At 44.1% G+C, this 16,343-nt stretch overlaps 1 non-coding gene across 1 annotated transcript; it reads left to right on the top strand.

Moving 5' to 3' along the window:
* The first annotated feature begins 14,181 nt into the window (after positions 1-14,181).
* trnak-cuu (transfer RNA lysine (anticodon CUU)) lies at positions 14,182-14,254 on the top strand. The gene has a single exon. It is a non-coding gene; the product is annotated as a tRNA-Lys (tRNA).
* Positions 14,255-16,343: the final 2,089 nt, after the last annotated feature.

Raw genomic sequence — 16,343 nt, 5'->3', positions numbered from 1 at the left:
CTTGTCATTCAATGATGATACGATACTGAAGCACCCACTATAAACATCGTCGGGGTTACCATTGGCTAATCGCTGAATTAACTGGATGTTTAAATGCTCCGGCTGGAATATCAGCTCAGCTTGCTGTGACTAACTAACCTCCTGACTCCCCAAACCTGTCCACCACCTACAAAACAACAACTCAGGAGTGTAATAGAGTTCTCTCCACTTGCTTGAATGAGTGCAGCTCAAACAACATTCAAGAAGCTTTATAGCATTCAGGACAAAGCAGGCGGCTTGACTGGCATAGCATTTGCAAATACTCACTCCCTCCACCACCGACAAAGAACAGCAGCATTGTACATCATCTCCAAGTTTCACTTCAGGAACTCACCAAGACTCATTATGCAACACCTTCCAACCACAGGACTGTTACCATTTGGAAGAACAGGGGTAGGAGTTACCTGGGAATATCACCTGTAAATTCCACTCCAAGTCAGTCATATAACTGACTTGGAAAAATATCGCCCTTCCGTCACTGTCGCTCGATTGAAATCCTGGAACACCCTCTGTAACAGCACTGTGTGAGTACATACGCCACAGGCTTCGCAGCGATTCACGAAGGTAGCTCACCACCAGCTTACTAAGGGGAATTAGGGATAGGCAACAAATTTTGACCTGGCCAGCAACGATCACATCACTTAAATTAAAACGTAAATATATTAATGTCTATGAATGGTTGGTAACTGGTGAACAAAATTATGCAACTTTGTGAATGGATGGCAATTGGTGAAAATAAATACCAATTTTGTGAACATTTATCATCTTCTCTTTCTTAATGGAAGATAGGATGCGCTCCACAGGAGTTGCATGATTCAAAAGCACAACACGACCGGGGAAAAAAGCCGCCAGAGGACACTGCAACAACTACAGATATATATACATCATTGCCAGTGACACATCTGAAAACATTCATCTGTTTGAAGATCCGGATTATCCTGAAGCACAATGTTGTGTTTTTAATGGAAGATTGACTCTGGAAAATATCTGCTTTATATGCCCTATGTACTTATCTTTACCTTCGTCAACTAGAAGTGGGCAGCAAAGGAGTCTGGGAAGGGTTTTTATTTTAACTTTAAAAGTCAGTTACCTGGGAGGTTCCCCCTCATTGATCCACTGGAGCAAGCTGAGAGGGGTGATTGAAAAGCAGCAGTGCTGGTAAGAGATTAATTGGATTAATTGAATTGTTTATTTATTTAATTAGTCAGCTAGTGTGTGTATTTTTTTGGCCTTTACTTTAACAGCAGTTTTTCAAGTTTAAAGTGAAAACTAGAAGTGGGCAGCAAAGGAGTCTGGGAAGGGTTTTTATTTTAACTTTAAAAGTCAGTTACCTGGGAGGTTCCCCCTCAGTAGTAGTTTTTTTTTTCTCTCGGGCCCCTAGCCCTATAAATTGGTGCAGAGGAGATACCCGATCCTCTACACTGGTAGAGGATCCCACCCTTCCATCCTCCTCTAACCTAATTATAAGTGTGGGGAAGTTTTTTGTTTTCTTTTTTTCTTGCTGGTAATGGCTTCAGGGATGGCAGTTCAGGCAGTATGCTGCATCTCCTGTGGGATGTATGTGGTGAGGAAATCCAGTAGTGTTTCAGGAGATTTTAGTTGTAAGAAGTGCATTAGATTGCAGCTTCTGGAGGAGCGTGTAAAGGAGCTGGAGGGGGAGGTAGAGGAACTCCGCATAATTCGGGAGGCGGAGGTGGAAGTTGATAGGAGTTATAGAGAAATAGTAACTCCTAGAAATGAGGCTTGGGTCAATGCCAGGAGGAGGGGTAAGAAGCAATCGGGAAGACAATCCCCTGGGGCGGTTCCCCTCCATAATAGGTTTTCGGTGCTGGAGGCTACAGTTGAGGAGGAATCAACTGAGCATAGAGAGCAGATCTCTGGGGGTGAGCCGAGTGAGAAAGCTCAGGTGGTTAGGGGCTGTAAAAGACTGGGCCTTGTGATTGGGGACTCCACAATTAAGGGGACAGATAGGAGGGTCGGAACTAAAGGTAGGGACTCAGGGTTGGTCTGTTGCCTACCAGGGGCTGGGGTCCGGGATGTGTCTGACAGGGTATTCAGGACTCTTAGGGGGGAGGGAGATAAACCACAAGTTATTGTACATGTGGGGACACACGACATAGGGAGGATAGGGGAAGGGGATATTAGGCAGGGATTTATGGAGTTGGGGTGGAAACTAAAGGCCAAGACTGACAGAGTGGTTATCTCTGGACTCTTGCCTGTTCCACGGGATAGTTTAGAGAGGAATAGGGAGAGGGAAGGTTTGAATTCATGGCTGAGGGGATGGTGCAGGAGGGAGGGGTTCAGGTACTTAAGCAATTGGGGCTCGTACTGGGGAAGGTGTGACCTCTATGAGAAGGATGGTCTACACCTTAATCAGAAGGGGACCAATATCCTGGGGGGTAAATTTGCTAAGGCCATGCAGGGAGGTTTAAACTGATTCGGGGGGGGGGGGAGGGATCCTGAGTAGTGGGGCTGAAAGTGAGGGATGCATGGATGGGGACTGCAATGCACGGCATTGCAGAGGTGGGGTGGAGCAGGGTTTGAAATGTGTATACTTCAATGCCAGGAGTATTCGCAATAAAGTGGGTGAACTTGCAGCGTGGATCAGTACCTGGGACTTCGATGTTGTGGCTATTTCAGAGACATGGATAGAGCAGGGGCAGGAATGGATGCTGCAGGTCCCGGGGTTCAAATGTTTTAGTCGAAGTAGGGAAGGAGGTAGAAGAGGGGGAGGGGTAGCATTATTGGTCAGAGATTGTATCACAGTGTCAGAGAGGAGGTTTGATGAGGACTTATCTGTTGAGGTAGTATGGGCGGAGATTAGAAATAGGAGAGGAGAGGTCGCCCTGTTGGGAGTCTTTTATAGACCTCCTAAAAGTTCTAGAGAGGTTGAGGAAAGGATTGCGGAGTCAATCCTGCTTAGGAGTGAAAGTAATAGGGCAATTGTTATGGGGGATTTTAACTTGACTAATATTGACTGGAATTGTTATAGCTCTAGCTCGTTAGAGGGGTCAGTTTTTGTTCAAAGCGTGCAGGAAGGTTTTTTGACTCAGTATGTAGACAGGCCAACTAGAGGTGAGGCTATATTGGATCTGGTGCTGGGAAATGAGCCAGACCAGGTGCTAGACTTGGAAGTTGGTGTGCATTTTGGTGATAGTGACCACAATTCGGTTACGTTCACCTTAGTGATGGAAAGGGATAGGCATGAACCTCGGGCCAGTGGTTTTAGCTGGGGGAAGGGTAATTATGAGGCTATTAGGAGAGAATTAGGAAACATAGGTTGGACTAGGAGATTACAGGGACTGGGAACGTCCGACATGTGGAGTTTTTTCAAGGAGCAGCTACTGCGAGTCTGTGATAGGTATGTCCCTGTCAGGCAAGGAGGAATTGGTAGGGCTAGGGAACCGTGGTGCACCAAAAAAGTTTCTTTGTTGGTTAAAAAGAAAAAGGAGGCTTATGTTCGGATGAGACGTGAGCACTCGGGTAGTGCACTAGAAAGCTTTAGATTGGCTAAGAGGGAGTTGAAGAGCGAGCTTAGAAGGGCTAAAAGGGGACATGAGAAGACTTTGGCGGATAGGGTTAAAGAGAATCCTAAGGCGTTCTATAGGTATGTCAAGAACAGAAGGTTGGTTAGGGCAAGTTTAGGGCCAGTTATAGATGGCAGAGGGAAGTTATGTGTGGAACCGGAGGAGATTGGTGAAGCATTGAACCAATATTTCTCTTCGGTGTTCACGCAAGGGGACATGAATATAGCTGAGGAGGACACTGGGTTGCAAGGGAGTAGAATAGACAGTATTACAGTTGATAAGGAGGATGTGCAGGATATTCTGGAGGGTCTGAAAATAGATAAATCCCCTGGTCCGGATGGGATTTATCCAAGGATTCTCTGGGAGGCAAGAGAAGTGATTGCAGAGCCTCTGGCTCTGATCTTCAGGTCGTCGTTGGCCTCTGGTATAGTACCAGAAGATTGGAGGTTAGCGAATGTTGTCCCATTGTTTAAGAAGGGGAACAGAGACTTCCCCGGGAATTATAGACCGGTGAGTCTCACTTCTGTTGTCGGCAAGATGTTGGAAAAAATTATAAGGGATAGGATTTATAGTTATTTGGAGAGTAATGAATTGATAGGTGATAGTCAGCATGGTTTTGTGGCAGGTAGGTCGTGCCTTACTAACCTTATTGAGTTTTTTGAGAAAGTGACCAAGGAGGTGGATGGGGGCAAGGCAGTGGACGTGGTATATATGGATTTTAGTAAGGCGTTTGATAAGGTTCACCATGGTAGGCTTCTGCAGAAAATGCAGATGTATGGGATTGGGGGTGATCTAGGAAATTGGATCAGGAATTGGCTAGCGGATAGGAAACAGAGGGTGGTGGTTGATAGTAAATATTCATCATGGAGTGCGGTTACAAGTGGTGTACCTCAGGGATCTGTTTTGGGGCCACTGCTGTTTGTAATATTTATTAATGATCTGGATGAGGGTATAGTTGGGTGGATTAGCAAATTTGCTGATGACACCAAAGTCGGTGGTGTGGTAGACAGTGAGGAAGGGTGTCGTAGTTTGCAGGAAGACTTAGACAGGTTGCAAAGTTGGGCCGAGAGGTGGCGGATGGAGTTTAATGCGGAGAAGTGTGAGGTAATTCACTTTGGTAGGAATAACAGATGTGTTGAGTATAGGGCTAACGGGAGGACTTTGAATAGTGTGGAGGAGCAGAGGGATCTAGGTGTATGTGTGCATAGATCCCTGAAAGTTGGGAATCAAGTAGATAAGGTTGTTAAGAAGGCATATGGTGTCTTGGCGTTTATTGGTAGGGGGATTGAATTTAGGAGTCGTAGCGTTATGTTGCAACTGTACACAACTCTGGTGCGGCCGCACTTGGAGTACTGTGTGCAGTTCTGGTCCCCACATTACAGGAAGGATGTGGAGGCTTTGGAGAGGGTGCAGAGGAGGTTTACCAGGATGTTGCCTGGTATGGAGGGGAGATCCTATGAGGAGAGGCTGAGGGATTTGGGATTGTTTTCGCTGGAAAGGCGGCGGCTAAGAGGGGATCTTATTGAAACATATAAGATGATTAGAGGTTTAGATAGGGTGGATAGTGATAGCCTTTTTCCTCTGATGGAGAAATCCAGCACGAGGGGGCATGGCTTTAAATTGAGGGGGGGTAGTTATAGAACCGATGTCAGGGGTAGGTTCTTTACCCAGAGGGTGGTGAGGGATTGGAATGCCCTGCCAGCATCAGTAGTAAATGCGCCTAGTTTGGGGGCGTTTAAGAGATCCGTAGATAGGTTCATGGACGAAAAGAAATTGGTTTAGGTTGGAGGGTCACAGTTTTTTTTTTAACTGGTCGGTGCAACATCGTGGGCCGAAGGGCCTGTTCTGCGCTGTAATGTTCTATGTTCTATGTTCTAATTACAGGAATAATTCCAAGACACTTATCGCGTCCGCCTCCCACGGCATGAAACTGGGCAGAATTTGTTTTCCAAATCACATTCATTGCAGACTGAGGGAAAAGTTCTATTATTCATATATTTGCAAATTTTAATTAGTCTGATGGGTTTCCCCTACATTTTCTAGTTTTAAAGTCAGGGGTCACTCCTGAAAAAGGGCAGAAGGCGAGGTTCGGCACAGAAAACTAGGGAGGGTGTATTATTTGACACAAGGAATGATAGACAAGGCAACATTGAGCTGGTGATGGCGGAACTCGGGTGTTCCAATGGTGCAAAGTCATCGTTTTCACGACCATGGACTCGATCGCAGGTGACAAATGTGGAAATAAGCAGAGTATTTTTAAAAAATGAGAAACCTGTCGATTGTGTGACGGAAGAGAAGGAAGAGAATGGCTAAAATGACGATGATCCGCTGATTGGGAAAGTCACTGTCAGCTTCCCTGCTGGTCTAGTGGTTTGGATTCGGCACGTTCATCACTATGGACTGGATTCAATCCCCAGCCAGTTTGTATTGCTGTGTGAACTGACACCATGAAAAGGAATTCCGCATTGAATGAAACCAGATCTGGCAGCGTCTGTGGAGTGAGAAACAAAGTTAATCTTCCAGCTGGATCTTTCATCAAAGCTGGAAAAGTCGGAAATGTAACAGCTGGAAAACAACAGCTTGGCTATGATTCCAAAATATTGTGAGGGGCTTGAGGGGCGAAATGTCCCATTCAAAATCTCAATTATATTCTAACCCGTTGCCGGTATTACTCCGAGCAATAGTTACCTTCGATTGTTAGTGGAGCCGCATGGTCTTAATTACTAAATTTAAGCTTCAATATCTGAATTTCTGTGGGTTAAAATCCCACCACTGCCAAAAAGTGCAGCTCGTTTGTCTTTTCAGCAAATGGCATTTTGTAAGGAAGAAAAAGCAGGGATGAAAGGTGCAGCGTGACCTTCTGGAACAGAATGTTCACTTTTGTTGCTGTCACTATTCAATGATTCAATGGACACATTGACACCGGTTGCAGCGATGGCCAAGCGGCATTTGAAATTATTGTTTTCTCACAGTGATTTGAATCTCACCCAATGCGCTGCTCAGCATTCATTCCTTTCGATGACTGCAGAATTAATTATTCTTTCAATGGAATCAAAATCTTTCAAATATTCCCATCTGTTTTTCCTACTTCACTTCGCATTCCTTCATTTCTGTTCGTCAGCTAGAATTCATCAGAACCCCAGCCAGAAATGGAAGAAAACTGAACCCAGTTGGTGACATCCTTGATCTATGGATGTTTGTGTCTCGTCAGCCCTCTGTGACTCTCGGTGTCTGTATGTGTTCCTCTGTGCACCAATGTGATTCAGTTCCCAGAGGGGGTGAACACATTTTTTACCATCACAAACTGCGTTCACTTATTCATATACCTCAAGGGCAAATGGTACAGAGAATAACAACATGTTTGAAAGTTGCGAGAAAGATTGACTGATACAGGCTTTTTTTGACTGGCTATTGCTTATTGACTCAGTGGCCGTGTGTTACACAGCAGTGGATGATTGAAATTTTCACTGATCAACATTTAAACAGACAGTGGATTCACTCGGTGTGATGGTGCGTTCCAGTTCTATATCTACAACTACAGCATCAATTTCTATCAGTTACTGTGAGTCCCAGATTTCTAATAGGTTGGAAATATACAGCAGCATGATATAATATACCTCGTTTTAATTGAAATGATAATTCATCGATCGATTTGTATGACAACTTAGTGAATATCAGCAAGACTGGCAAAGTTTGGACAGTATTTCCCTGATGCAGAAGGACACAAAGTATATCAATATTGGGAACATAAGTTGAAACAGTAATAGAGGAGCTCGATTTGGCGCAGAATGCTCTCAAACCTCCTCCCTTTCAGTTGCAGCAACTTTCCTGAACAATTTTCCAACAGAAATCCTGCAGCAGTTTAAATTCAGGGCTTTCACTGCCTGGATCCAATTCAATTCCCATTCTCGATGTTGTGCTAATTGCTGTAACTCGCAATCAGTTACTGGTTTGCAAAGAGTCATATTGGACTCGGAAACTTAATTCTATATCTTGCTCCACATTTGTTGCAAGTCCTGTTGAGAACTTTCAGCACTTTCTGCTTTTATTATATCATGAATAACAGGAGAAGAAGCAGACCACTCAGTCCATCGGGACTGTTCCACCATTCAATACCATCTTGATTGATCTTGGGCTACAACTCAGTTTTTCCACCATCTCCCCATATCCCTGAATTCCCCAAGAGACCAGAAACCTGTTTATCCCAACCTTAAATGTACTCGATGATGGGGCATACATAACAGTCAGGTACAGAGAATGCCAAGGATTCTCAGCCCTTTGAGTAAAGTAATTTCTCCTTGTCTTAGCCCAAAATGATCAGCGCGTTATCTGTGCCACAGTGGGTTAGATTCCCCGACCAGCAGAAAAAAAAACAATCTCTCAGCCTCCATCCTATCAAACCTAATCAGAGCTGCAGGGGTTCAATGAGATCGCCTCTTATTCTTCTAAACTCCAGAGAATTCCATCACAGGACAGCTCCCTCACCCCAGGGAGCAATCTGGTGAATCTTCTCTTTACCGTTTCCAAAGCAAGCACATCCCTTTTTTAATTCGACTATCACATCTGCACAGATCATTCAACATGTGGTCTCAACTAACCCTGTGCAACAGCAGAAACACGTCGTTATTCTTGGACTCCAGTCTGCCAGCAACTAAAAACCAAAAACGCAATTGCCCTTCCACTTGTCTGCTGCACCGACATACTAACGTCATGCATTCCTTGCAGAAACGAATCTATTCTACAGATCAACATTTATATTTTTCAGCTTGTCAAATACATCCTGCTCTTTCTATTTTTTGGCGAAGAACATCTTTTCGCTTTCCAAGTTTGCACCTGATCTGCCCCTTCACTCATAGAAGCTCTCTGTTGCGTCCTGCAGTCTGTTGGACTCCACCCTACAGCTTCTATCAACTACGCTTAGTCAATAGGCTCCCCAGCAACAATTGAACTCACGACCCCTGATTTACAAGACCAGTGCTCTAACCACTGAGCTACGGAGCCAAGCGCTGCACGTCGTTTACATTACGTGCAGCATTATCAGTGGATTGAGAAACAGCACAGGGTTTGAGGTCGGAGATTTTTGATCTGGTGGAGATTTTGATTTGGTGGGGAGCAGGAAATTAAAAGATGCAACTTGAAAATGACATTATTTGACATGTGCGCTGTGTGTGTATCTGACATGTATGTTGTGCTTGTTATGTGATTCTTCTTCAGAGTTTATCGTTCGTGTTACATGGAGTCACAGAGTCAGAGAGTCATAGAGGTTTACAGCATGGAAACAGGCCCTTCGGCCCAACTTGTCCATGCCGCGTTTTTTTTAAACCCCCAACCTAATCCCAATTCCCCGCATTTGGCCCATATCCCTCTATACCCATTGTACCCATGTGACTATCTAAATGCCTTTTAAAAGACAAAATTGTACCCGCCGCTCCTACTCCATCTGGCAGCTTGTTCCAGACACTCACCACCCTCTGTGTGAAAATATTGCCCCGCTGGACGCTTTTGTATCTCTCCCCTTTCACCTTAAACCTAGTTTTAGACTCCCCTACCTTTTGGAACATATATTGACTATCTAGTTGATCTGTGCCCCTCATTATTTTATAGACCTCTATAAGATCACCCCTCAGCCTCCTACACTCCAGAGAAAAAAGTCGCAGTCTATCCAGCCTCTCCTTATAACTCAATCCATCAAGTCCCGGTAGCATCCTGGACTTGCATCTCTGACTTTTCCAACTCCGATGCAAGTTCATCCAACTGGAAGATTTAGATATTACTACCTTCACAAACGCTATGAGGCGTGTTTTCATCAAATGAAGAATTGAACAAAAAGTTATTCACTCCGTGACTGGAAATTGAAACCACGTCACGGCGTCGATTCTGGTCACTAGACACTCAGAGACGCTGATGTGAGAGATTTGCAATGAGTTGATCATCTCTGTACCCATTGCTTCATTTCCAATAACTTTCAATAAAAATAAGGAATGACGGGAAGTGTACATGACAGGATTTGAGCCTCAGTTAGAAAATCCCAATCTACCCCTGGGCCGGGACTGCAGTCTCAATGTTTGCAATCCTGTGGTTATATCGGCAGACAGCCATTCAGCCTGTGTTCCCGTTTGTATTCTCTGTCGGAGCAACTCAATTCCTTCCGGTTTTGACAAAGGGTGATCTGGACTCGAAACATCAGTTCTCTTCTCTCATAACTGATGCTGCCAGACTTGATGACATTTTCCAGCATTTTCCCTTTTTGTTTCCGATTCCAGCATCGATAATAATTTGCTCCACTCCTTCCACATGCGCTTCTTTACCTCAACAACTGTTTACATTGGTCTGTGTCTCCGCTTTCTTCCTGCCAAAAACGACACGGCAGAAACTCCTGCATTCAATCTGAACTGCTCGATTTCAGCTGCAGAGACCAAAACTCAAGCCCACTCGAGCAATGGCGGGATTTGAACCCACAGCTTATACAGAGGCTGGATCTAGCTACTTGCTTAAATTGCTTTGCCATGCTCCCCCGTAACCATCCTGCTGTTTGCTGAAACCGTTACTGAAATTCAGTAGCAGCAAAGGAGCTGAGAAAGGCCATCAGTCGGTTTGAGCCTGCTCCTTCAATGCATCAATTCATCCTGAACTGTGTAACAAACAGAAATCACATCCAGTCAGAAACAGAATCAGCTGCAGTGAAGGACAGGCACCAAAAAAAATGCCTTAGCCTTGTCTGGTTCCCAATATCCTGCCAGATATGACATGAAAACCTCCCGTTGTATTTGCTCAGTCTTCACCTCAGGACACGAGGAAAGATTGTGTTTTATATGTTCCACCAGGCAATACCTGACATTTGTTTTTGTGGTTTGGATGAGAGCGACAAATCTCCATTTCCTGACCTGTAATCTAAAGAGCAGTGAAAGTGTCAAACTCTAACCACCAGACCAGCCTGTCTTACAGATTTTTCCTTATCCACGCTGCTTTTGTTATTTTAATTTTCGCGCCAGATCACGTTCACCACAAGCAAGTCTCTACCGCAAAATGGCACCTTCTGTTTGCACCACGGTGATATATTCAGTCCACTACAACAGACAACAGACATTCCACGCACAGTTATTACTTTCGCTTCCGACGGTTCAAAACTGGACAGAAGCCTTTTCAAGTATTGTCGTTGCAGAGTGAGGGAAAGGTTTAATAATTCAGTGTGAACGCTAAAATCTGACCGATTTACCTTACATCACCCTCTCTATCGTCAGCGCTTTGCAGCCTATCACTGTCTTTCTGCGACTATATTTGTTCTTGACCTGTTGCACATGTGACATTTCCAGCTGTGATGGAGACTTGCAAACCTCACTCGGCTGATTTTAGGAGATCTGCTTTTGATCAGATAGTAAATCAGGTTATTTTTAATAGTTTGTCGAGAGGAATAAATAATTGCTTCCTGAGCGGGAATTGAAACCAAACAACAGTGGGGTGGTACTAAACACAACCCACTGGACATCCAGGGTCACGGGTGAAATGTGTTTTTCAAATTGACTTACGATACATCTCTTAATATGTCCAGTTTGGATGGAACATGGACTGCTTCAGCTAATGATAACACCGATTGAGTTCGCCGGGACATGAAATCGACAGTGAGGTAAAATAGTCCCACAAAATGCTGAAGTGATCGGGCTATATAAAATTCTAAAAATAATTGATAGATTGAACGTAGACGAAATCTCATGGGGCGATCGAGAACAACAGGTCAAATGTATAGGTTGAGGGGCGGTAGATTTAAAACTGAGATGAGGAGGAACTACTTCTCGCAGAGGGTCGTGAATTTGTGGAATGCATTGCCCCATAGCGCGATGGAGTCTGAATCATTAAGACCATAAGACCATAAGACATAGGAGCGGAAGTAAGGCCATTCGGCCCATCGAGTCCACTCCACCATTCAATCATGGTTGATTTCAACTCCATTTACCCGCTCTCTCCCCATAGCCCTTAATTCCTCGAGAAATCAAGAATTTATCAATTTCTGTCTTGAAGACGCTCAACGTCTCGGCCTCCACAGCCCTCTGTGGCAATGAATTCCACAGACCCACCACTCTCTGGCTGAAGAAATTTCTCCTCATCTCTGTTCTAAAGTGACTCCCTTTTATTCTAAGGCTGTGCCCCCGCGTCCTAGTCTCCCCTGTTAATGGAAACAACTTCCCTACGTCCATCCTATCTAAGCCGTTCATTATCTTGTAAGTTTCTATCAGATCTCCCCTCAACCTCCTAAACTCCAATGAATATAATCCCACGATCCTCAGACGTTCATCGTATGTCAGGCCTACCATTCCTGGGATCATCCGTGTGAATCTCCGCTGGACCCGCTCCAGTGCCAGTATGTCCTTCCTGAGGTGTGGGGCCCAAAATTGCTCACAGTACTCCAAATGGGGCCTAACCAGTGCTTTATAAAGCCTCAGAAGTACATCCCTGCTTTTGTATTCCAAGCCTCTTGAGATAAATGACAACATTACATTTGCTTTCTTAATTACGGACTCAACCTGCAAGTTTACCTTTAGAGAATCGTGGACTAGGACTCCCAAGTCCCTTTGCACTTTAGCATTATGAATTTTGTCACCGTTTAGAAAATAGTCCATGCCTCTATTCTTTTTTCCAAAGTGTACAACCTCGCACTTGCCCACGTTGAATTTCATCAGCCACTTCTTGGACCACTCTCCTAAACTGTCTAAATCTTTCTGCAGCCTCCCCACCTCCTCAATACTACCTGTCCCTCCACCTATCTTTGTATCATCGGCAAACTTGGCCAGAATGCTCCCAGTCCCGTCATCTAGATCGTTAATATATAAAGAGAACAGCTGTGGCCCCAACACTGAACCCTGCGGGACACCACTTGTCACCGGTTGCCATTCTGAGAAAGAACCTTTTATCCCAACTCTCTGCCTTCTGTCTGACAGCCAATCGTCAATCCATGTTAGTACCTTGCCTCGAATACCATGGGCCCTTATTTTACTCAGCAGTCTCCCGTGAGGCACCTTGTCAAAGGCCTTTTGGAAGTCAAGATAGATAACATCCATTGGCTCTCCTTGGTCTAACCTATTTGTTATCTATTTGTTAAATGGTTTCAAGAAGGAGACAGATATATTCCTGATAATAAAAGTGATGAGTGGATATTGGAACAGATAGGAAGGTGGATTTGAGAACAGGGAGAGATCAGTCATGAACTGATTGCATGACGGTTCAGGCTCGAAGGGGTGAATTTGCCCACTTCTGCTCCTAATTCTATTTCCTAAGTTTAACTTTCAATTTTCAAAACCCAACAACTCATCACTGTGGCTCCAATGTAATCTACGTACATTACATCCACAGGTTCCCCTTCATCCACAACACAACTGCGTCCTGTAAAGGACTTAGGAATGGCCCCATTCTGTGGTGTAATTACTTTAAAATTCTTTGTTTCCCTCATTTAAGCTCTCCTGATTTACACCCGGCCAGAGGCCTCCCCTCTTGTTATGCTGCTGGATAACACTTGTTTAAAACTTCCTACGTTTCGAACCATTCCCCGTGGTAATCAGAGATTATGGAGCTAAAATATGAGATTTGTTTTCCTGTGTACACAAGCTGTCTGACTTTCTGAGCTTTTCCGGCATTTTCACCTTTCACTGCAGAAGTCTGAGCAGCTTTGAAAGGCAATGGAAATATTTTCATTGAAAAACTTCCCCAGCAGCGGCTCTTTGGACGAGGGGTATGATTCGAGCTGATGGTATTAACATCACCAACTTGCGAGAGGTCTCGGGTTCAAAGGCCGAGCGAGAGCTCTCATTCAGCTGTTGTTTCGTATTGGACAAGTCAAAGGTTTTGTAAATGTATTTGCAGTGCAAACGTTGGGATTGGTTAACGTGGGATTTGATTTGAGAACCTGAGCACACAGTGCAGGCAATCTATCAACACAACACTCAAGACATTAAAAGGTGAATATGCTTGTGGCCATTCACTTTATCTCTGTTCACCAGTTTCGAGGACCCCATGTTTGTTGGTTCAGGCAGCTGGCTGTGTGTATATTGTTATTCATTCATGAGTTGTGGATGAGTACCTCACTCGCTATTTCTGTTTTTCATTGTCTCTATATAATCTCCTTCAGACTCTCTCAGTCTTTCTGACTGTGTTTTTATTACGTTAACCTATTTTGCTCCTTGCTCTATGCATTCTTTCGCTGTCTGTGTGTAACCGAGGTTTACTGGATTGATTTCTGCATTTCTCCTGGGAGGAGAGATTCAATGTGATGAGTCTGTTCGCTCTGGAGTTTCGAATAACCAGAGGTGATCTTATTGAAAAGTCTGAAACTGGGAAACAGTTTGACAGTGTAAATGTTGAGAGGCTGTTCCCCCCAACCCTGGCTAAATTATTAAGAACAAAAAAAATAAGCTGAATGATGTAAGGGGAGTTTGGAATATTTGGGAGAGGTGAAGCTAAGAATTCGACGATGTGAGTGATGATTGAGAGGAATGGATAGGAACTTTGGGGATTCTGTCTGTCGATTCATTGTAAACTTTGAAATCAGAACAAGCTGAGACACCAGATGGAAAAACCATATTTCTCTCCATGCATTTTAGGTTATGGAAAGCAGCGTAGTACATGTGCCCGGCTAGCTCAGTCGGTAGAGCATGAGACTCTTAATCTCAGGGTCGTGGGTTCGAGCCCCACGTTGGGCGTCATTGTTTTAAACTTTGCCTCATTCCTGGGTGAATTCCAGATCTCCGTTCCTCCAGAGGTGTCACCACTCAAACTGAGTCTTTCTCCTTTCTGCGTTGTTTCTGTCACAGTTGTGGGTTTGTGACTGAAAACTGCCTCCAGTTCACTGGAAGGCGGGGAGTTTAGCGCTGAACTCAGCGAGAGGTTTTGTTCTCATTTATTGTGAGACTCAAACCCAGATCTGCGAGATTGTGTCAGTGGGAACAATAATCATCTCCATTGTAATTCAATCACTCCAGCCTTCCATTCTATCAAAAGGCCGTTTGTTCTTTCCTCCTCTCCCTCTCTATTTTCCTTGACTCTGTACTTGTTTGTAAACCATTAAATCTCTAATTTCTTCCAGTTAGGGTCAAAGGGCAGCAACCTGAATCATTCACTCTTTTCCCCTCTGCACAAAAACTGTTGAAGCTGATGAGTGCTTCCAACATTTTCTGTTTTGAGGTGGGATTTGCAGCAACTACAATTCATCATTTTGCATCACAGTGGATCACTTTTCTCTGACTGAACCGTACCTATTTAAACAGTTAAAGGGCTGAGGTTTTAAATAATAAGGCACCAGAAAATGTCACCCTGTTCGACATAAAATGAAACAAAATGAGAAATATTCATTACATAAAATGTTGCTAATGCAATATATATTTCCTTATCAATGCCAGCATTTGTTATCCATCCCTATTTCCGTCTGAACTGAGCATGTTGCTGGGCCATTTCAGAGGGCAGTTCAGAGTCAATCACATTGCTTTGCGTCTGGAGTCCCATGGAGGCCAGAAAGGGGAAGGATGGCAGATTTCCTTCTGCAAAAGGTCCAGATGAGTTTTCAGGACAATCAGAAAACAAAGCTTCATTACAGAGACCAGCATTCACTTCAGTTTCAGATCTAGACTGTGGTGGGATCGGGACCTGTAAGCCTGGGCCTCCGAATACATACTCCACTGATTTTGCCACTACGTCACCATCATCCTGGAAGAGTGTAAGTGTAAATCTTCCACATGGAATCAAACCGCTAAATTTCACATTGAAAACAAACATTTAAAGCAGTGTACTGTGGAAATCAGTGTCAGACATTCAGGATACCGGAGAATTGATGAGTTATCGATTGCTTTCACTCAAAGATAGAAAAATGTGGTGACTCCTCAGCGTGAGTGATGAAGGAGAGGCGCTCCGAAAGCTCGTGATTCCTAATAAACCTGTTGCACTTTAACCTGGTGTTGTGAGAATTCTTACTGGGTACTGAAGGGCATTTCATTTACAATTCGCAAAAAGATGATTTTGATAAAATTAACAGCTTTCAGCAAATCGCATCGCAATCACATTGCAGACGGTGCAGTGAGTTACTCTCCTGGCCTCATTGCATCAGCTCCAGAGGACGATTGCTCAAGAACACAAAAAGCTCAGCGATAAAGAGGTCGACGGCTTCATTCATCAGGGATTACCGTAGAGCACGAGACCTTTCTCCTAAACCACACACACACACACACACACACACACACGCGTACACACACACGCTTGCTCAATAATGCTCAGGTCACCTCAATTTCCGTGTTGGTCTAGTCATTAGAATTCGGCTTTCACTGCCACGGTTTGGGTTCGATTCACGGTGAGGGAATGATGATTCATTGCTCTCGTGCAACACATGAATTATGGAGAGTGATTATTTCTTCCTGATCGAAAACGGGAGTGATACTTCTGGCAGGTTGAATAGCAAGGAGGAAAGATCTATCCCATTCCACAATCCTGTCAATTGCCCACAAAAATTCATATTTACATTAAGAAGTCTCACAACACTGACTCTATTTGGAGTCAGGAGCTTTCGGGGCGCTGATAAAATAAAGCAAATGTATTTCATCATCGGAGCAAATGAACCTGTTGGACTTTAACATGGTGCTGTGAGACTTCTTATTATGCCCACCCCAGTCCAACGACATCATACTTAAATTGCAATTGCTGGTACCTCCTGTCAGAAGGAGTGAGCTACCTTCTATTGCATTAAATTTCACTGCAGCTCGCCACATTCAAAGAGTAATGTTTGTTATAAACCTTATTGTGGTA

This window comes from Mustelus asterias, unplaced genomic scaffold (genome assembly GCF_964213995.1).
Source record: "Mustelus asterias unplaced genomic scaffold, sMusAst1.hap1.1 HAP1_SCAFFOLD_155, whole genome shotgun sequence".
Lineage (NCBI taxonomy): Eukaryota > Metazoa > Chordata > Chondrichthyes > Carcharhiniformes > Triakidae > Mustelus > Mustelus asterias.
Note: the sequence above shows the minus strand (reverse complement) of the source record. Positions and strands in the feature narration are given on the sequence as shown.